Genomic DNA, 24,101 nt, shown 5'->3' with positions numbered 1-24,101 from the left:
CAGAGGAAAGATAATCTTTGATGGATATCTTGAGCATTTCCCTTCCCCTAGAGAGAGTTTTCCCAAACTCTGTAGTTGTACTAAAGCCATGCAAATCTTCCAACATTCACTCCCCATCTCAGATTGCAGAAGTGTGGGTGAGGCAGCCAGCACCAGACTGTCTTCCATGGTGAGTTAATTGAGGAGGAAAGAGCTCATTAGGGTTCACTTTCTGAACTCACATTCACGTGGAGAGTTTCCAAGAGACTCCTTACAAGGGGCTAGGCTCTGACAGCAATTACAGTATGAATTCTGAGTAAATGCTAAGGAAGATTTTTTATGTGCCACAAAATTGGGAAACCAAGATAAAACACGCTAGCAGAGAGGTCTGCAAAGAAACAGATGTGGTAATCAAGAGATAGTCTGCAGTAGTTTCCCTGATACATGATAAATATATATATGGACACATGCACACACAGATATGTAAATAATATATGAATGTATTTAGGCATGTATACATATACAAACATTCATTTATATAAGTACATGTACAAGAACATATATCTACCTATTCATGTATGAATATATATACAGATTTTATGCATGTAAATATATTCACATTACATTTGCATATATATTAAAATATAGATACATATAGCTCATGATTCTCCTAAAGATGTTTACATTTAATACTTCATTAAGAAAATAATTTGTTTATCTTACATGATACGGATTCCTTTCATTTGTATAAGCAGACAAATAAAGCAGGGTGTGCTGTTGTTCACCCTCTGCATCTGTAAACATGTAGACCTAACTCTAGACATGATTCATCATGCTCAAGAGATGCAGAGTCAGAAATGATTGATGATGGCACTGGCATGGGTTCTTATATATACACTCTTGCTCTTCCTTTTCCACACATTATCACAGTGGAAGTGATACAGCTGGAAGTTGTGTAGGAGCCTATCAGAACAAGAGGGATACAGTTACAGACCTCAGCCCTCTGGAGATTGTTGGCTGAGGTGGAGCCCATATGAAGCCCTCAGCTTTTTTTCCATGAATCATAGGAAACAAAGATTGCTTCAGTTTGACCACGATACAGCTGATTTCTCAGCTGCAGCTCTGAAACTGTTGCGGGAAAAAGTCCAGTTCTTTGAACCTGGTGCCTGCCTGGACATATCACCTGGCCTAGGGCGTTAGGAGTGATTTTGTGGAATCTGTGACCTTCCACCACAGACCAGAGCTCTGCTCTGATGGTTACTGATTTATCCCTACATTTTTATATAGCTTAATCCAAAGAATAGAGAGCCCCAAGAGAGATTTGTACATAAACCATAAAGTCTGGGACTCAGGAAAGCATATTTTGTCGTCTGGATGTAAGTTTTCACTTGTTAGTACTTATACTGTCAGTTTTAAAGTACAGACCATTAATGATGATTTGTGGTCTGTACACTTGCAAGTGAATACATTCATTTAGGAGGTACTAGCACAATTTGCACAAAGTTTATAATATATTTTACATGCTGTTTATTTACAATAATATAAAATTAATGTAGATTATAAAAATTCCAAAATGATTCCCATAAATTGCACTCTAGGCTTTCTGGAGTGTATTCATAATGCACTATCCAGATGTATGCTGCAATGATGTCATAGACTAGTTGTGACTTTAATAAGAAGATATATTACAAAGGAGGGCTAAATATGGGGTTTTGTAACAAACAAAGGAAAGAAAAGAAACTCAGAAGTCAAGAGAAACAAACTTTCCTTAAGTTAGGTCCACTGCAGTGTGTAATATCCCAGTAAAAACATTCCCTGCAGTAAACCTAACTTTGATCCATACCCATAGCAGGACCGACACTGTCAATGCCAAACCAAGGATGAAAGGAAGCCCTTAGGCTTTCCAGAAACTGAAAACAGTCTGGTTGAATTTGACCCACTAATTTTTGTCTATTTCCATGGTTACAAGAAGATAACATACACCCACTCTATCAGCTCATTTTTGGCAAAAGAGAATATCTTAGCAGCATTCCCCTCCACAGAGCAGAGGAATTAGGAAGCGAAATCTAGACACCACATGGGGCCCAATCTCTCTTCACACAGAAGTGCACTGGGAGGTGGGGACATGCTTTCAGAGTGCGTTTATCTCAAACACAGTTGTGTTTCATGAAGAGACAGTGTGTGTACAGAAGCTTGCAACCAAAGATTAGGAGATAGCTGCCAAAGTGCTTAAAGATGTAACTGCTCTGTTGGCTGTATGTAGGAGGAGGATTCAGAGATACCCACTCAAATGGGAGAGGAAGGTTAGCAAGGCTAATGCTCAAGTAAACAAAAGAATTGCTTTTGCTTACTGTTTTCATGGGAACCAAAATCAGGTTGCTATGCAACTTTTACCTACTGTCAAGAGGCCATGCTTTAAACTCTTGCCTCATTACTGTCAGGCTGAGGATGTAGCCCGCACCCTTATCTTCACACTTTCCCCATTTATCATTATTGACTTTTTCTCTGCAGGCTTCCAGGGAGCTTGGCTGTATTCAAAAAAGTCAAACTAGACTTTGCACATATTGGAAGAGTTCTCAATGTCAGACATACAAGAACAGTATGTTCCAGACCTCCCCTGTACAGGTCTTCTGTCTGTCTGAGATGAAGATCCTCCAGTGCTATGAATGCTGTCTTCACCCTATGAGATGCCCAAGAAAGACAGCACTGGGCCACCTTGTTTTCCTAGTACTGAAGTGGAGATTCTACAAGAACAAACAAAAGCACACTGAAAACCTTTACACTGTACAAACAACCAAAGCACACGCACAAAAATTCCCGACAGATACATATGTATAATTTTTCAATTCACTCTTCACTTTAAGTAAGTATTGGAATAGTCCAAAATTATTTAGGAAAAAGTGGAGTGTTATATAAAAAAATAATTAATAAAAGGAAGTTTAAGGCATTTTAAATATTGCACTGAATTGAATATTAGAGCGTCTGTTTGCAGGCACTGTAGCTGCTGAAAGCGAGGAAATTACAAAAATCAGTTCTACCTTTACAAGGAGACTCATGTACCATTCTCAAACTGGTGAAGATGAATTCAGACTTATTTCTTGGAACCAACAGACCAATTACAACAGTTGTTCTGGAACTTGTGTCACCTTTGACTTACTCAGGCTCAAGCAGAGGCCAGTTCTTGAGCCCTAGCAACATTTTGGGCTATAGCCTTCCTGCAAACTAGACTCCATAAAACAAAGAGAGCCATTATTCCTGTAACTCAATTTAGAACATGGTACCTACATTGAATCTCTTCTGTCCCAACAAGAAGTTTTCAATGCTTTAATAAATCATGTTGATTTTTTTTTCTTCAGATTTTTCTTCAGATACAGCGTACAGTCAGATTGAATGAGTTCTCAAGCCTTTTGGCCTCCCCAGAGCTCTATGTCTTTGACTCATGACAGACTTGCCAGAAGTAAAAAAAAAAAAAAATCAAGAATTGCCCACTTCAATCCAACAGGACAGAGTTAATGTACAGCAACCAACATTCTGACCTTTTTAGTGAGTCCTCGATTTGGCAGTCTTAATAAGGCAAGTTTTATCTTCTTCTTAATATGTTGAAGAGAGTTTTCACATGATCTCCTGGAGAAAATTACCAATGAAATACCCTAAAAAATAATTGTGTAGAATCACATCAACACTTCCATGAAATATCAAATATCATCTGTGTTGGCACAACTAGCTCCACAAGACAGATCTTCATTGTTTTTGTTTTTGTTTTTTTAATCTACAGACTGTTCTGATGCCTTCATTTTTGCTTTCAGAAATACAGCACTGAACATTTGACAAGACATTGAGGCTTACTAGCCAAATCTATCCAATTGTCAGGGGAAAAAAAAAAAGGTAGAGTAAGATTTTGTAGAATTAAGTCTGGTTGAAGCTTCTTTAACTTCACATTGGTGTGAATTATTGCTTCCTGTTACCCAGAATAATCTTTTACTGTATTTCTTCAGCCTGGCCATTGCTAGGAATAATGCTGCCAAAAGGAACAGTCCAAGTTCTGTTACAATCTCAAGTCATGAAACAAGAAGGGAAAATCTTAAAAGTGCAAAATTGAACTAAGACATTTTTATGATGGTTTTGTTTATCTTTCTTTCTTGCTTTGTCTGTCTCCTTTCTGTGTGTAAGTATATATACATGTAGGTAGAGATATATATAGCTATGTTTATTTAATATATACATGCATATGCACACATAAATCATTTTGCCCTCTGTATATGTCTGTACTTTGTGTTTGTGTCTATGGTAAAGCTATCAATGAACAAATTAATAGCAACAATACCTAACTGCCTATTACATGCTTGGAATACACAAACTTTGTATATTTGAACAAATATAAGAACATTTTTTTGCAACCAACAGGCATGTAATGTATACTAGGACACACCATTGTGTTAGATAGTTTGACAGTTTGACCAAGGAGCTACTAATTCAAAAACAGTGGTGAATATGAGTATCCTTGCTGAGCCAATAACTTTCCATTGCAGGAAAAAGGTAATATTATCTCAATATCTTTCTTAAAACCTTTTGGCAAGGAGTTTCAGAGGAAGACTCTGCTTATAAAATTTAATGTCGGAAAGAAAGTATTTTAGGGCTACTGGTTCTAAAGCTACTGTTGCCCCCTTGGGTAAAATGCTGGGGTGGACTTTCCAGAAGTACTTCTGGTGGACGTCTAAGTCTCTATGAAGCTACATGGGAGAATGCAAGAAGAGGTCACAGTTTTGATCAGTGACATACAAAAGCCAGAAAACAGAAACAGCAATATCAGTTATTTATGTCCCATACTGCAAATGTCTAAATTTGTTATCTTGGTTAACCTCTTGGAAAGTTTACAAGTGTTGGAAGATGGGGGGGTATTGGCCCCAAAATTCTAAGCACTTACAAAAAAACTTTTACATATATTTACAAAGTCAGATGGGAAAAGCAGGCTAGTAGCTCACTTTATTGCAAAATTTTGGAGTACTAGCCAGCTTCTCTCCTACTGACCTGTTAATAGAAGACCAAGCTCAGCTATGCCATAGATGAAGGAACTGCCAAATTCACACAGCATGTAGCAGACAGACTGCATTAGACAGCATGAACAGAAGTGACCGAGAGTTATGCATGCCTGGATTGGTATCCAAGTTTCACCTCACTAATTAAGCCCTAAAAGATATAATACATACAGTGTCCTGTGCAAAGTGTCCAAGCAGCTCTCAAACTGAGTCTGGTTCACAGCCCTGCTGGTTTGGACAGTCAGAACTGCATGTGTCCACCCAATCACTTCAAACTCTCTGTCAAGTGGCAATGCTCTGACAGTGACCCTGTAGGAGTGTGGTGCCAGGAAAAGAGAACAAGACCAGGAGACTGATCCTGAGGGCTATTCATCCAGGCAGCACCAAGATTATCATTCCAGAGAGCCTCGCTTTGCTGCCAGCATTCAAGGACATGCACAAGGGAGGAGAGCAGCATAGACAGGATGGCCACTGTAAGAATGAAGAGTGCTCTTGAAAAGCAATGAGAGAAGCTTGCAAAAAGCCAGAAGAGGAAGAGACAAACACAGAACACAGTCTAATTTTATTCCAGACACTGAGTAGCAGCTTTCTCCCCTCCTCTCAATTCTAGCAAGTTATTTATATAGGCTGCATGTTAACACTTCTCACTTTCCCATTTGTTATAGAGCCATTAAAGCACTGAGTACAATAACTGCAAGAATTTCCATTTGAACAGGCTTAAGCCATGTTTTCTTTGTTCCCCAGTTCTGCCAACTCTTTTTAGCCTAAGTAATCATCAGTGCATGTAACGACATTAGATCTATGGCATTATGTTCTAAGTTGGAGCTATGCTGCAAAGTTAAAGTGTATCCTTCAAAAACTGCAAAGAATTATGCCATTTGCTTTTCAAACCATGGTCCATTTGTATTTTCTGTCTCAGTCTTCACATATGAATTTCAAAGCCTAATAGGAAGGGAGAAGATATAAACACAGTGAGAATGATATTTTCTTGAATTATTGCCCAATTCAATATGGATTTCAGCCACATTCTTCTGAAACTGGCACTTTATTCAAGTGGTCTCTGGAGAGGCATCTGACTGCTTGCACTCAGATGATACAGTGGGGGCGAGGGATGGCTGCAGGGAGAATTACAGTTCCAGTCTCCTAAGATGGGGATAATAAATTAAGCCCTCTAAAAGCTGAACATTCACTGTAAACAACCCAGATATAAAAAATCAAAAGGTCAACAGTAAAACACTATGTTTCCTTATCCTTCCTTTCTTATTTTTTTGTTTAATGTTATTTTCTAATCAAGATCTACAGCAAATACTACTGTTGTAAAGTAGCACTCAGAGAGTTTAGCTGGAAAGGGATACTGTGGTTTGGTGCCACTGCCTGTTCCTTGTGCAACTCAGTCGACTCTTGAGTTTATTTAAGTCATCTGGTTGTTGCTGCAGTACAGAGGGGGCTTATGTGAGAAAGTGAGCACCTGTCTGATATGATGTCTCATATCTGCACAGTGTGATAAATACAAGTGGTCTAACATGATTATGAACTTGGAGATCCATAAAATCCACATCAGATTTGCCTAGAACTCCATGCCTTTAACATTTACTGGCAATGTTTAGTCCAATTGATCCAGTTTGTGAGGCACAGGCTGCCCAGAGAATCTGTGGATCACATTATCACAGAACTGTAGGGATTGGAAGGGATCTAGAGATCAAGTTCAATTCCCCTGCAAAGCAGGCTCCCTAGAGCAGGCTGCACAGGTAAGCATCCAGCTGGGTCTTGAATATCTCCATAGGAGAATCCACAACCTCCCTGGGCAGCCTGTTCCAGTGCTCCATCACCCTCGCTGTGAAGAAGTTACTTCACATACTGGTGTGGAACTTCCTATGCTCCATTTTATGGTCATTTCCTTTTGTCCTGTTCCCACAGACCAATGAAAAGAAGTTGGCCATGTCCTTTAACTCCCATACTTAAGATATTTATAAACATTAATATGATCACGTTTCAGTTTCTTTTCTCAAGACTGAACAGACCCAGGTCATTCAGCCTTTTCTCATAGAGGAGGTGCTTCAGGCACTTTATCATCTTTGTACTGGGGAGCCCAGAACACCTCATCCTTGGAGGTGTTCAAGGCCAGGTTGGATGGGGTCCTGGGCAGCCTGATCCAGTGGGTGGCAGCCTTGCCCATAGCAGGGGGTTGGAACTGGGCAGTGTGTAAGTTCCCTTCCAACTCAAGCCATTCTATGATTGCATGATCCATACAGTTCATTATTCAGGAGGTGCTGTGGAGCACATCCTTTCTGACACATCAGGTGGTGGATAGGACTACATTGCTCTGATGTTAGTAATAGGATTGAAATGACATCCCTGGCCACTAATAACACTTGTAGAGGCATTTAACAGTAGTTGTGTCTATACTTCTACAGACACGCCATTCTAGATAGCAGTCAGGAGAACACTGGGTATGTATATATTGCACAGCATCTGACTACAGGTCTGTTTTGGACCCAAATCACAATGGAGTGGCAGAAGTACCTACAATAGTGTGAAGTGGTAGGATGAGGTGCCTCATAGAATTTCAGAGGAGCAGAGAATGGTACAAAATCTGTGGGGGAATGATGGAGGTTCACAAAGTGCCAAGAGAACCAGAGTGGGACCTCCAGAATACATAAAAAATGGGCACTGAGAGAAAATCTCCCCAGAACTACACCAACATTTTGTTTTGTTCACTGGAAAAGGAAACTCAGGAGTGAACTAACATTTCAGCAGGGGACCAGGCGTAAACTAGGCAGATAAGTTATCCAACAGCACAAACACACTTTCTACATCTGCTTCCAAGCAGTAGTGAAGCAAAACAGATTCAAAGGCTGAATCAGCAGACCAGAAACTCCTCAATCTGAGTCCAGTCTGATATTTGAACTTACAGTTTTCAAGCACTTTATGTAGGTCCTTGTTCACAGATCCCACAAACAGCCTGGAAATTCTGGTACTCCTAAAAGATGGGTTTTACCCTCTTACCGCTCCTCTGGCTGTGTTGAGCTGTTCCTTTGCCATCTGTTCACAGAAGTGTTTCCTGATATTACCTTACCCTGGTTGAACATTCAGAACCAGCTAAACAAATATCAGCACTGCCATTAGGCAACTGTGGAAGGAAAAACAAACACATTTAAAATTGCTGTTTATTCATATCTTTAAAATCCCATCTTTAAACAGCTGTTCAGCATGCCAAGCAGCTTTTGATACAGATCTACATATTTATAAATAAAGAGATATGTCAGCTACTCTTCATTAAATCAGAACACAGACCAGCAAATTAATGAACATCAGGTAAACACTCCACAGAATCGATATTTGTTAGATTTGCTGTATCTAAAATATCCATGCTTCAGATAACAGGATTGCACTGACACTAACATGAATAAAATTTGAAAGGGACTTAGTAATTAATGCACTTTATCTGGTCTCCTAAATCTTACAGAACCAAACACTGGAGAAAATAAAATGCTGACATAAAAGGGACGAAATTTCAAGTTTTCAAACCATGTGATCTCTAAGAGATCTCTGCACAGCAGTTCTCAAGGAAATTCCTGTCCATCCTGATTGGATCTCAGAGTTGCAGCTTAGCATATATTTTTCAAAGCAGATGGTTGTTCTTATGGCTGATGACCTTCACACAAATGCAAAGCAAAAACAAAGGAGTTGCTGGAGCATAGAGGGTTTCCTCCGTTTGAAAAGCATACCTAGAAAGCCTACAGATAGTTTAACAGCCTTTGTGGCATCTTGTTTCAGATCTCAAAATGAGAGCCAGGGTGTGACCACAGGTATAGACCCAGCACATTCAGTTGCAAGTGTTGAAAAGTCCTGATGGAAAAGGGCTGCAGGCAACCTGCACAGACCCAGCACTTTAAAACTCACAAAAACTGGATCAGTATTGCAGTTGCTGCAGGCTGGCAAGGGTTTCAGCTGGCTTCCTCATACTTCCAGTTCCCAGCAAATCTCAGAGGTCACCAGAAAACAGCAGAAAGACCAATTTCATAATCTCAGTGTAGCAATCCTGGATTTTGGCACACGAATAACTCCTTGGTAGTGTGTGCTGTCTGCGTCATTTCGAGGACTTCACAGACTTTCTGAAGCCCTTTATAATCTCTCCATTCCCACCACCATCCTAACGTGCTGGCAAATAACAACTGTATCAGTCTTAACGACAGGGACCACAGTGATCAGGGATGACAAATCCCATATTAAACATCCCAGACTGGGATTCTTCGAGTTCCCAGCCCGAAGTAGAACCTAGCTCTACCCCTAAACACATTTGATCAATGGGATCTAAAAAAAGCCCTGAAACTGAAGGTGCCACTTGTGCATTGCATCTTATCAGTGCTGTCCTAGCAATCTCACAAAAGTCTGGGCGGAACTGCTAAGGGAAACATAAGCTTTTCATCCTCTGCTTCCAAAACACTGTTCTGCAAGATGTCCAAAAATAAATCCCAGATAAGAATGAAAAAGCAAAACATAAGCAACAGAATTGACATTTACAATGAAATTCTTTTTCCCTGTTAGCACTTCTAACTTTTTTAGCTATGTGGAAATGCACGTGCTTATTGCCAGTGTGTCTTACAGTTTTACATATGTAGTATTTCCTGTCTGGGATACTACATTTTGTTAATCCTTTGTCAAAATGCAGAAAAACATGACCAAGGGAAAAGCCCTTCTGTCCTCTCAAGAGCATGAATGATAGTGCTTAACGATGTCACCAAAGCAAGTGAGGGCAGTAATGGATGGAAACGTGTAGCTGGTATCTCTAAGCTGGCATAAACAAAGCTAGAGACAGAGTGCAAGGTGATACCGAGACGGAGATCAGTGGTGACCTGTCAGGCTGCCTCCTCTGCTGTGTCACAAGGGGCCAGGTCTGACCGGAACCAAGTGGTGACATGAGATAACACCATCCTGTGACGACAAAACCTTCACGGAAGACTGAGTGCATGGAACAAAGATGATGGAAACTCTTAACTCATGTTCTACAAGGAGATATTTTGTCTGATGTTCAGTACACCCAATATTTTCCCTAAGCAAAGGGAACTCTAAATTTTGTTCATCCCATTATTCCATTTATGAAATGAGCTCCTGCTCAAGTATGAAATGAGCTCCTGCTCAAGTAGCAATAATCTGCTGCCCAGGTCATACAAACATAGCACAATGTGTGTACTTCTATGCTATGTTTGATCTTCTGTGAATAGAAGACACAATTATGTAAAGAAACACACATCTACGTAGACACAGCTGTAATCTGTAGGCTGGGCACAGTGGAAAAACAGAGCAGAAACACGTTAAAAATGAGGCTATTGACTGATCAGTAACTTCAAATTATAAACTTACCAGGTGGAACTCTCCTAAGCACTTAAAATATTTAGATCCCCAGACTTACTTTTTATTATTAGTAGTAGATTGGTATAGCATTAATAACTGGGCTTAAAGACTTAATGTGAATACTGTAACTCATGTGTACTAGGATAGGCTCTGTCCAGAAGACTGTGCAGTCTTACCTTTTTTGCAGATGGGGTAATTATATCCTCAGTGAGCATTTTGTATAATATTAATTCTCAGTTTTGGTAAAGTATAGATGAGGCACAAAGGGACATGGTTTAGTGGGCATCATGGTGTTGGGTTAATGGTTAGACTAGGTGATCTTAGTGGTCATTCCAACCTTGATGATCCTGTGATTCCATGAAAGGAGATTATGAAAGTTGTCATGGAAGCATGGACAAATCAGGGATTACTGCCTGTGTTGATAATTTGATGTGAATCTTTATGAAATAGTTCATGAAAATCTTTTTGCTCTCCCTGGGAAGGGTTAAGTGACACCACTTTATTGTTGTAGATTTGTTATGGAAAGGAAAATTATGTCTCAAGGTTTGGCTATCTAGCAAAGGAAACTCAGACTCTTCACATACAGTTCAGAAATAGTGGTTAGCCCCTGCTTAATCCTAAAGAAGAAAAGTGCAGCTGCTAAGCTGAATTTAAAACTTCTACAGCAATTGCAGTTAGTCAAAGAAGATAGCCCAAGAAGCAGATCTGGAGGAAGAAAACCACAGCAACATCCAGGGAAGAGTTGGCAGCCAGAAAACAAGACTCCACTGAGGTTCTTGAGGTGGACACAAAGAAGCTAGAGTTACAGTTGAGTTGTAACTTACTGGACATATGTAGAAGAGAAAAACATAGTGTTTCTCTTCTGCAGAGATTTCTTTGCAGAAAAGCTCAAAGAAAAGAAGTGTGTGGGCACAAAACAAGATTCCCAGAACTGACTGCAGTCCTACAAACCCAATTTTGCCTAAAGCTATGCAAGAGTGTTGCATTAGATAAATCACTTTTTTTGCCATAGGTTTTGATTCTGATAGATTTATAAATAATCTGACCAAATTCACTTTGGTTTGAAATTAATTGGTGTATTTCCAGACTTGCAGCTAACCTAATTTCACAGGATGGATAAAAAAAATAGTCGCCAAAAAGCAAAAAATGGAGCCACACTTCACCCAGGGAATAAATAAATGTGACGCTACAGTGTCCTTTTCAGAAGAGTAAGTTTTTGTTTCTTCACTAAATGAAAACAACTTTATTATAGCTCAGAATATCTTTTTTTTTATCTATTTATTTTGTTGTTGTTGTAGCTACCCGCATCTATAAATATCCACAAAATAAACAAAGGGGAATAAAGGGAAGACCAAATTATTGTGGTTATGAAAGAGCTCTCTCACTTGCAATATAGAAACTTAAATATACTTTGTGTAAAATTGGACTTTGTATCTGCTATAATTCTTGGAATCCTATTGTTGTCACTGAACAGTTAGAGAGCATCCTTTTATAGATCCTGTAGATTGTTAAGCAATTTATACAGAGTAAAATCTTGGCTCTTTTGAAATGAGTATGAAAATTCTCATTGCTTTCATTGGAAAAGAGATTTTAACCTATTACCTCTTCAAGTTTATATTTGACCTTATGCATTAGGCAAGCAATAAAGTAAACAGTAAATATTACTCTGCTGAGACATGAATCGAACAGAACAGTCCTTATAGGGAAGATAAACTCTGCAGTTTTAATATTACAATACCAGTTACTCTGAACAGACTGTAAACTCAGGGAAGTGTAACCATACTTTACTATGATAAATTCTTTATTGAAGACCAGACTGGAAAAGGAGCAAACATTCCTACTTTTTATACAGCTCATGCAAGGAAAGGATGTAAGATTCAGGACAAATACAGAAGTTGTGCATGAAGTTCTGTGCTCCGCATGTCCAGGTTCAGTTAGTATGAACTGCAATATAGAATATAGTACTCATCTTTTAAGAAAGATAAGGATCTCTCTTACACAATACTATGATAATTGCTTAAGGGAATCTATTCAGTATATGCCTTGAAGTGTAATTTTCTCAGTGCTCATGTTTCATTTCACATTGTGTATTTTCTGTGTTCATCTTCTTGTCTCTGTTGTGTCTGTCCATACTGAAGAATCATGGAACAGTTGAGACTGGAGGGCATCTTTGGATATTAGTTAATCCAACATACTGCTCAAAGCAGGGTCACTTAAAGAACATTACTGAAAACTGTGTCCAGTCAGGTTTTGAATATCACCAAGGATGGAGACTCCACAGCATCTTTGGACATCTTGTTCCAGTGTTTGGTCACCATCATAGGGAAAATCATTTTCCTAATTTTAAACAGAATTTCTTCTATTCCAGATTGTGCCCACTGCTTCTGGTCCTGTCACTGGGCACCACTGAAAAGAGTCTAAGTCCCTTTCATTTACCATTTCCATTCATAAGGTACATATTTATCCACAAGGATAAGATTCCCTTAGGCCTTCAGTTCTCTGAATAGATGAACAGATTTGTCTCTCTCAGTTTTTCGTCATATAACAGGTTCTCCAAAGCCTAAATCATCTTCGTGACACTGCACTGGACTTGCTTCAGTACATTCATGTACCTTTTGTACCATGGAGCCCAAAGCTAGACATAGAGCCCAAATGTGTCTCAGCAGGGCTGAGCAGAGAGAGAAATGATCACCTCCCCTGATCTCCTGGCAACATACTGCCTAAGGCAACTTAGGATACTTTTATCCAGTTTCATTGCAGGGGAATGTAATTGGATAAACTCTATGAGGATCTCCAGAACCTCTTCTGCAAAGCAGCTTTCTAGCTGGTATGCCCCGGCTTGTCCTGGTGCCTGATGGTGTTTTTCCCCAGTGTCAGGACTTAGCATTTCCCTTTGCTCAGCTCTTTGTAAGAGTACCGTCAGCTCAATTCTCCAGCTTTCTGAGGTTCCTCTGAATGGCAGGACAACCCTCTGGCAGATCAGCCACTCCTTCACATTTTGTATCATCTGAAAAACTGCTGGAGGTGTGCTTTGTCCCTTCACCCAGGTCATTAATGAGGAAGCTAGAAGAGTATTGTCCCCAATATCAATCTCTTGGGTATACCACTAGTGATTGTCTTTTGGCTGAATATTGTCTCACTGATCACAGTCCTTTGATACTGGAATTTCAGCTACTTCTGCACCACTCATTGTGCATCTCTACTTTGTACTGTTTCAATTTGTCTATTAGGCTGTTATGGAAGATAATATTAGAAGTCAGGCTATTGTCAATTTAAATACCCACTATCCTTCCCTTATCCTCTGAAGAAAATTATCATTACAGAGGGCTAGCAGATTAGTTAACTCTGATTTCTCCTTTAGAAATCACTACAGAATAATCTCAGTCATCTTCTCATTCTTCATTTCCCTAAATGACTTCTAGGATTATTTGCCTCATTACCTTCCTAGGGAAAGATGTGAGGCTGACAGACCAACTGTTCTCCAGACCCTCCTTTTTTATGAATAATTGCAATATGTTTGGAAGGTATCAATTCTGCAGCCACATATGTGTAACTAAGAAAAGAAATCTGAGTAATAAATCATATCATCCAGCCCAATTCTGTGGTTTGATGTTGGCCATTATTTTGTGTTTATTAGCTTCCTGTAGTACAGAGCCAAAGATTAAGGATGATGAAACATGATTCGTTTACATCATTCGTTGGCTTTCTCTTTGTGAAAGAAACATGAACTTTTCACTTTTAAATATCTATATATATAAATAAAAGAATGAAGGGGTCTTGTCCATACTATATAATACATAAAAATGAATATTAGTTATCAGTTTAGATTTGCATATTTGCCTAAAAAGTTGTGATAAAGCATTTAAGCACTCTCTGAGCAGTATTTACTTATCCAGTGTACCATAGAGCTTATGTTTAGCTTTACGTTTCATGTTGCAGTCACTTCAAGATTTACAAGTGTAACTGAAGCTAAACATTTGCCCAAATGGTCTGCTTAATAAATATGAACACTGAATTAGGGCTTAAAGTTGCTTACTGCTTACTTGAAGTCCATGTGGTTCCATGAACATCACCTCTTAGCCAAAGGTCCTTGCACAAATCTTGCCCTGAAGAACAATCTAGATGAGAGTAAAATTACTTCTTCCAGCAAGAATTTCAGAATTGAAATCTTAACTCCTTTTTTTTTTTTTTCCAAAGAAAGGCTTATTCAAGTAAGCACACCATGAATGTGCCACCACAACATCGGTTTAACTGAAAACATCTTTTGCTAATGGTGCATGGTATTTCCTTGTTGCACCACATTAACTTCATTTCTTTGGATCAGGTAATTAAAGCTAATTGTCTCTTGAAAACAGCAAATGAATTACTCACACTGTTGCACTTTCTAAGATTATCACATCCAGCTGTTGCATTATTAAAAAATAAATAAAAAAAATTGCACGAGATTCACCAAACTATTTCAAGTCTCTTTATACTCTGTACATGCTGAATTATTTAGGGAAATGACAGTTTGTAGTTCATACTTGACACAAATGGATATAGATAGGAAGCACCAAAACAATAACAGATGATGTGTCTTCTTTGTCTTACAGGCTTTTCTTTCACCATTCAGGACTGAGGAGAGTTGCCTGATACCACCATCCTCCTGCAGTAGGACAGTGGAGAATGGGATTCACCAGGGATATTTCTGCAGTAGATGTGTTGCCAAATGCAGCAAGCACTTGGCCACTGATAATGACAGTGCAGAGCCCAAATACCAGACCATTCAAATGATGGCTTTGCTTGTGTCTTGAAAACAGGTGAGTGAATATTTGGAGAACAAACCTACAAACAATGTCTTTTTCCCTTCTCTTTCTAAATGTATAAAGAATGTTTAGGCTCATGTGACTGATCAGAAGAACAAAAGTTAATGTCAGGGGACTGCATAGCTGCACTGGTGAGCTCAGAGAAAGGGGAGCAGTGTATATACAGGTGCTCCTGCCACCAATGGACTCAGCTCAGTTACTGTAAGTCAGCGACACGTGCGATCAACACCTAAAAAAAAACCCATATGTATATTTGTACATGTTAAAACAGTCAGTATCTGTAAACAATAACGATAATGGAAGGAAATAAAGAAAATAAGTAAATAAATAAAATAAAAGTAATCATTTCTTGAATGGAGTTTAAAATTTTCACTGAGAAATCAGTGAGGCAGTAACTCAACCATGAAACAAAACTAAAAAGTCTAGTCTCTGCCACACTGTGTTGCACAAAACGCTGTAGTTTTGGAAGGAAGTCCAATTTTCCAAAAGTCTAATTTTCCAAAATTTTTTTCCTCCATGCCTTTGCCTTGTATTTTGAAGACTGAAGACATTTGGCTCCACTCTGAGGACAGTTAGAGAACCTTCAGTGTGTCTGTGCAGCTACTATGCTGGTAGGAGAAAATGAATAAAAACACTGGAAAACAAAGAATTGGTTTGAGGTAAATGTCAGGGCAAGGGGAAAGGAAATTAACATTGAAGTAATTACATCATTTTAATTAATCATCACGGCAGTAAAAATATCTGGTTCAGATCTCGTTTTCCTTCCTTTTTCTTCTCCATGACCTCAGCCTTTATCACGTTGCCTTTATCTGTTGGTGCCCATAGTGACACACAGACTTCCAGAAGACTTTGCAAAACACTAACCTCATTTAGTCGATGCAAATGCCCAGCATTGTTCTAGGGACGGGAACAGGCCTGCCGATATAAAATTGCTCTGTTTATTTCAGGAAACTAATTGTTTCAATAAGCAACTTTCTTGTCTGGCCATTCTGCTCCTTGTTTCAGGATGTCAGTCAGTGTCAAAGAGTTGGCAATGGTGGGAAGATAAAGACAGCTGATAGTCTCACCAAGTTGCATTGCCACTCCACATGAGTATTAATGTTCACAGCCCAGACAAGTAACAAACAGAAACTAATTAACTTACAGATGCAGCAGTATTTAAAATCTCTCTCAGTTCTTTTAAAGACAGGCAAAAACCCCTTCTGTTTCCAGACTGAGTTACAAGCCACTCATGCTAAAATATAAGTTGACATGTTCTTCTAGATCATAAAGGAGTCATTAGAAAACACATGGTTCTGAAAGTCATTCAGAGTCCCAGAAGGACACACTGTGTATATAGTCAACCTAAATAAAGGACAGTTCCAAAAACTCTAAACCAGACTCCACTGTAGCACTTATGAATAGATTTCCTGAAAAACTTTTGATATTTTTTCCTTTTCTTTGTTATCTAAATGTGTGTCAATCCATTTGGATGACTGTGATTAAGGAAAAAGAAAAAAAGAACTGTTTTAAGAAATCTTCCTGTGCTATATATCTTTTCTATCAAGAGCATTGACTATACACAACATCTGCTTTTGCACATAATAATCTTGTGTTTTTGTATGTCTTGTTGAGCAAGAGCAGAGTGTTTAATTGCCCTCCCAGGACTTAGATATGACATGATACTGTACATGCACATTCAACCTCATGCTATTATGCTCCTTTTCTCTATTTTCATGATGAGGTTGGTATTTCTGGATGATCTCAAGGAAGTTTAGAACACAAATGTATAGATACTGCGTTTATATGCATGTATTATAATACATATAAGCATGTTTATACATGTATGAAAGTATGTACATATATATACCTATATTTGTTTGTAGTCCTGAAATCAAAGCTCCTGTACCAACAAATACAGTCACTTAAGATTGCAAAGCCATTCACCATTTCAGTCCAATATATTCATGCTAGCAAAAATTCCCAAATAGATATATCTTCCTCTCCCGATTGTGGTTCTACTTTAGTAGTAGAGTACATGTATCCATGGAGGCACTAAAGAACATAAAAGAACTTTTGCTAATATAAGTTGTATCTCCAGCAGAAGGCTTTTCTGGCAAAGTAACACTGCATCAGTAGTGTCAGCTGCAGCCAGCTGCTGAGTGGGAGTGTCTGATGCCGCAACATCTGCAGCAGTGCCGGCTGCTTTCTGCCCGCTACAAAGCAGTCCAAAATCTCCTCAAAGAGGCTGGGGATTTCAGCAGTGCCAAACACTAACAGTCTCCCACTGCGACAGCAGTTGGAGCAATGAAACATGTGGTTGGAGTGATCATGTCCTTGGATCAGCACCAGCAAGAGGAGGAAGAGTAAGGAAGAAGCTGGGACTTCCCCCAGGATCTTCTGGGAGCCTTGGTGGATTGGTAATGGTTTGAGGGCTGTTCTGAGAGCCTTGGAAAGAGCAATGGGCATTGCATGGATTTTAAACATATATCAGTGATATAAGAAGTGACATAAAGTACTTTTTCTTGGTTCTTCCATATCCTCTAAAGCTCCACTTTATATCAACTGCAACCTGAGAGCCTGGGTTCTCATTTCATGTTCATGCACTCACAAGAGACAGAAAGTTTCTCTAATGGACAGTTTTGTTGAAAGGAAGACATTTAGTTTGTTTTACTGTCTTTTTTCCTTCCCACAATATGACATAATGGTACCTGGTACAAATCAGAAACTTTCCACTGCCCGAATATAGCCATCAATGACAGAGTCAGTTTTGGGGCAAAGGACAGCATCTGCAAAACCATCTGCATCTTTGGGAAGAGGAGAAAATAGTCAGGGAAAGACTATTTTGGAACCTATTCCATTCCAATTTCATTTCAGTGCAAATGACTGGAATGCACATGCAAGCAATTAGTCAAGTGACTGACTTGTCATTTGCTTGTGGAATTATTCACTGTGTGTAAATACCCTTTATCCCTCTGTGTACCAACAGTGTTGATTCTTGGGATTTCATGAACTAAATGGTCACGTAGCTAGCTGCCTTTCAGCCTGGTCAGTTTATTTCAATGAGACTTTGGCAGTGATTTTATCAGCGTGACAACACACATGGGCTCCCTTTTTTCTCTACCACATGGTACACAAAAACAAGTTCTTTTTTACACTTCAGCTGAAAGAATGGCTGAGTGAAGAAAGGAAGTCTTCCTGTCTCCCATCATTTACACTACTAAGCCAGAATAGACAATGACTTCCCCTGAACACTGCAGAGCAACAGAAAAGCAAGAATTTCATTTGGGAACTCATATTCTTTCCGTGCAACAGAGCAGACTTTGTTCAAACACAGTATATTCCCTGCTTTAGTACATGGCAATTCTGGCATTATATTCAATTAGTATAATGTATTTTCTATTTCAACAGAAATATTTAATGGAAATTAAAAATTGAAGAAAACAGACTAGCCCCATAGGAAAATATGCTCTTAGAAAGTACTTTCAGATATTAGCACTATCAAAAGAGAAGGAAAATTAATTCCCTTACAAATATAAGCTTCTTAAATGCAGACACAAAGGATTTAGTGAATTTACCAAAAGCCTGAATAGACTCCATTGTTCAGAGTTAATTTAAACCATCCTGTGCAGCTTCAGTAATTTAAATACCACTGGCATACAAGAGAAGATCTGCTTTCTTGTCCCTGAGTCATATGAGAATCAGGAAACAGTTTAGGTTAGGAAGCATGCTTCACAGTTTCCAAAATATCAGTGTATATTCCCATGTCTCCAATCAGCGTAGAAGCATCAAGTGCATACTTTTCTTCATTCTTTGGATCTGTTCACTCTCTGAAACTATTGCTGGGAACACATTACTACAAGACAGAAAGGCAGAAAAATTCATTCTGTTGTTTATGTAGGCCCTGGTCCTGCTAAAAGCACTTTGTGGGAAACCTTCCATACTTACATGGAGTCCTTCTGACTCCAACGTTCCTCACGTGGGCTCTCAGACCTGCTGCATGGAATTTTCTCCAGAATTGGAGGCATGTAGCTGTCACTAAATGCCTTTCTTAAATATGTGTCTCTTCCATGCAGTCAGTAAATACCTAGCAAAAAAAAAAAAAAAAAGGTTATTTTTGGAGTAAGCACTTAAATCCATGCTTAGATTTAATCACAATTTGAGTTACATCTGAAGGCACAATACTTTTTTAAGCTTGAGCTACAGAAGAGATGAAACGACCTCAGGCCCAAGTGATCTTAAAAATTTGTTGGGAACTGTTCCTTCTTATAACAGCCTTTGGTTTTGTTCTCATGGCTAAGAAAAGGAAATCAACAGAAAGAAGGGGACACAGGGCACAGGCAATCTTCTGAAAGATGAGAGAGTGAGTACAAGGGTGTGCTGAATTCAGTGTGAGTTGAGCTTGATGGAGAGAATTTGAACCTTATCATGCTGCAATGGCATAACAAATCAGACTTCCATGCTGCCATACCCCATCACTTCCCACAGGAGATTTCTTTCTGAAATAGTGATTAAAAAACTTATTTTTCTTAGGCTACATACACAGCTTCCTTAGGAAAATATTCAGTAACATCCATTAGAGAAGCCATTGACAGAAAGTGAAAAGCACAAGCTGGCTTGCATGGAGTCTGGGTAAAGGAGAAGGTGTTGGAGAAAGGGGGAGTTTGGAGAAAGTATTTGTACATATGGCAACAAAGACCATCCTGACTCCGGCATTTCACCAGGTGAAGTTCAGCACTGCAGCTTAAGTTCTGAAGCAGAGCAGAATAAAGCTAGAGATTCTTTTGTATTTTAAAAAGGACATAACTATTTATCATACTCATATTTAGTGAAAGGTTGTAAAAATTACTTATAAAACTCTAACTTTTAGAAGAGAAGGCACTTGGAGGGACTGGGGAGGAAAGCAGATCTATCCCTACAAAAATGCTTGAAACCTGCAAGTGCAATTAAACCAAAATAAACCAATGGACAGAATTATTACAGCAATCAGATGAGCTATGCTTACACTCCAGGTGAGCAATACTGGTGGCAAGACAGAGAGATACCTACTGAGAATTCAAGGCTCTGCCAGAAAAGGAGTGAAAGAATAACAAAACATTAAGGGAACTGGTTAGACTTCAGAGGTGGTCTGCTCTGCGTTAGGCAAGAGACTGCTGTGGCTAGTGGAGATCATGGAATCCAGCTCTTACAAGTCCCAACCAGCTGCCAGCAAGTGTGTGGCTGAAGGCTAATGAACTGGAGTCCACCAGGACTAAAGACACTGGGACGTGGAGGGGATTCTGAAAGACACAAACAATTGAGAAATGCCTGGATGAGAATGTATGAAGCAAATCCTACATCCAACTGAAAGATTAATTTATTTTTATGGACTTTGTGCACATAAAGCATAGGCTCCTTGAAGCAGTTGAAGCTTTAAAATGAAGAAGTATGGGGAAAGTCATAGACCAAAGAACAGAAGTTTAGAAGAGTAAAGCTTATCAAAAGAAAGACATCTGTCACAATACATGACAGCTTTACAGGTGTGAATGTGATGCTTCAGAAGAGTTTAGGATGTAGTTGTGTAGGATTGTAGGCTATGTTAAGTCAGCTCACAGTATTTGCTTGCATGGTTTCACTACAGAAGGGAAAGTGCTCAGAAAGATACTGGGATAGGGAAAGTAGTTATAGCATTTAGAATGAAAGGAGTCCCTCTGCTCACTATTAGATGAATGGCACAAATTGTTCTAAAGTCACCCAGAAGAATTTGCAAATGATCACATTTTATGGAGCCACTCCAGCCAGGAGGGGAAAAGATATTTCTTCCCTTGAGAGCTGCTGCTGCTTGATGCTTCTGGGACAAGGCTTTACAGACAAGAATTTAATATTTGAGCTTTGCTGTATGCTAAGAAAACCTAGCCTGGAACAGCATCTTATGCTGCACTGACCATGAGATAAGGATGTATGTTCAAGGAAAGAATTTGTTTCAAAGTGATTTAGCAGTAATCCCACCAAATTTTAGATCTGGCATCATAAAACAAAAACTGTGTCATATTTTCTGATGGAGGAATGGCTGAACTGCATCAACGGGGTGTACATACTATGTAGTCCTGAATATTTGGCTGTAAGCAATTACTGCATACTCATCATGTGTATGTACAAAGAGGTTTAACAGTACAAGCAAAAATTGGACAGATTTCTGAATGCTCAAGTGGTTACTGTGAGAAAAGATCAGAATCAGCATATCTTCTCTGTATGACAGGACTTGATATTGCTGCAGTTCCACTTTGGAAAAGCAGTCTACTGGCAGTATGCAGGTATGGTCAGAAATGTGGTCAGAAAACTGAGAGCAAGTTTTGCAACATCATTTTGTAACAGTAAGAAGCCAGAGAACAACACAGCAAAATTAAACTCCCTAGTGGCAAATGGATACTCGAGCACAAGACGTGCCAAACAATAAAACAGTCTTAAAGCAGAGACCATATTAAGAGCTGACTGCAAAACCAAAGTACACAGTATAAAGTAGAATACTGATTTATACTGCTATGTACTTTTCCAAGTGCTTGACAGTGAGGTTTCTAAGAGCAATGAGAGAGAGAATATAACAAAAATTAGGATATTGAAGGAGACTGAACCCAGCACTTGGGTTGTCAAGACTGAGTCCAGTCTTGTAAGAAAGCAAGGTAAGGTGCAGCTAGTAATTGAGCTAATTACAGATTTGCTGAATGTGAACGTGAACACAGCATAGAAATACAGAGCCATGATCACATCCAGGAGGACTGAGAAAGAGGGTGCTGTCATCAAAGGAAATAATAAGCTTCAGCAAAAGACAAATTTTTGCTAGCTTCAATAGAACAAAAGATGGGATCCAGTTCTAAACCAAGTGTAATAGAAGCAAGATGCAAGAGTTGGTTGCAAAGGCAAAAAGAAACAAAACAAGCAAACAAAAATGAAATGCAACTCTTTAAAGGGCCAAGTGGAGCAACATAAGCACACACGCATGCACATACTCTCCCATCACTAGCTCCTACCATTGCAGATCCTGAAAAGTCTATGGCAAAGTGAGAATAAAAGGAAGATGGAGCTGGAGGGAATTACAAAGCAATACTCACAAAGCAATGAACTAGGAAAATTAGAATAGATGAGAGATTCTTTTTTGTTAAAATGAGTAAAACTGTATAAGTCATAGAAATGTCAGAAAAATTCCAGAATGGGCAATTTTTCTTCTGAAAAAGTACATGTTATAAACAACAGATTTTAAATGAAAAACATACGTCTTTTTGACTACTTCTGCTGCTTGAATTCTGCAGAAGCCTCAAGTGAAACCAAACCAACAGTATTTGTTTATTACTGATGTTTCCAGGACCTCATAGTATCGTTTACAGTGTCAAAGAAACATAAATGCTGATCTGATTGTTTTTATTGTCCAGCAACCTTGAAAGCAGGAAGTAACAGTTTGCATTAATACATGGCAATTATTAAGTCACAGAGCAGTGAAACCTTTGTGGAAAAAAAACAAAACAAAAAAAAAAACAACACATTCCTTCAGATCCTACTTTCCTCAAACCATGCTCTCCTACAAAAGCAAGAAACTGATATGGCTTTATTTCAGTAGAAGTCTTGCAGTAGCTGTTTCTTTTATGTAGGAATTGCACTCCAGATCACCTTTGTTCTGTAGCACAAAGGAAAGCAAAGAACAGCTTTAAAGGACTGCTTTAAACCACTTTTAAAGGCTTGGAACTAAGCCTTAAGGGCTCTGGTGGCCCAGAGGCCTTGAGGCGATGCTCCAGGGCATACTGAGACACTGGTAAGCTTCTGCCCTATTAGTCAGCTCCTGGCTTCAATGCCAGATGAAGGTGGCAGGGGATGAACAAGCTGAAGCTATCCAAAGGCACACCTTCTTTATAACCATTGTACTTGTTAGAGTGTGCAAACAAGAGGCACGCACAAAGAAAATTTACAGCCACAGGAAAGTAAACCGGAATGGGACTTCAAAGGCCATTTAGACAATCCCCTTGTTTGGAAGCCAACTCTCCCATTTGCCAAGACCATCCCCAGCAGATGTTAGTCATGAAATCTGCAAGTGAAGACTTCACTGACTCCCTTGGTAGCATGTTCAAATTCTTAACTCTGCTTATAAAAAATATTTTCCTAAAATCTCACCTGAATTTTCTTGCTGAAAGATCAATTACATCTTATCTGAATCCCAGATGTTCACAGAACAATTTATCACTAACCATAATAAATTTATACGTATCAGAGACCATTATCATCATCTGTAGCCTCTACTCCAGACTAAACAATCTGTATTATTTAAACGTTCTTTCAAAAGTCATGTTCTTCAAACCTGTTGTCAGTCTTGTTCTCTTCACTAGCCTATCAATAGTGTGTCCATAGCTCTTAGATGTTTGGTCCTGGAAATTGGATGTGTAGCTGAGAGATGACTGGTGCCAAGCAGAGAGAAAAAAAGTGACCTCTGGTATCTTATACACAATACTTAGGTTAATACATGCCAGAATGAAATTTGGTGATGCTCTGGCCAGAAACAAAAGCAAACAAACAAGTTAAAATATTAATTAAGAATCTGCACATCTAAGCACATCTAAGCAAAAGTCTGCATGTATTCATTGCCTGCATGTGGAAAACACTATTTCCACGTGCAAGGAGTTGTGTCTCATAAAACTTTACTCCTTCCAGTTATACTTAACACAAGCCAAGATTTTTTCAGAAGCACATGCCAAAATCTGGGGTCCTCAGCCCCTGTTTGGTTGCTGAAATAACTGGCTTTGATCTTTGCACACTGTCAAGATGCAGTAGCACCTCAGTCTGCAAGATCATAATCTCTGTAAACCTTAAGTATAGCCTTTGAATCTTAATTTTAAGCACTTATTTAATACTAAGAGCTGAAAACAAAGCCATTACTCCTTGACATTCAGTTTACCATAGCCTAAACTCTACAGTCCTGATACAC

Source organism: Cyrtonyx montezumae, unplaced genomic scaffold (assembly GCF_038088225.1).
Source record: "Cyrtonyx montezumae isolate F1298 unplaced genomic scaffold, pur_monq_1.0 scaffold_8, whole genome shotgun sequence".
Lineage (NCBI taxonomy): Eukaryota > Metazoa > Chordata > Aves > Galliformes > Odontophoridae > Cyrtonyx > Cyrtonyx montezumae.
The sequence above is the reverse complement of the archived record's forward strand: the minus strand, read 5'-3'. Positions refer to the sequence as shown.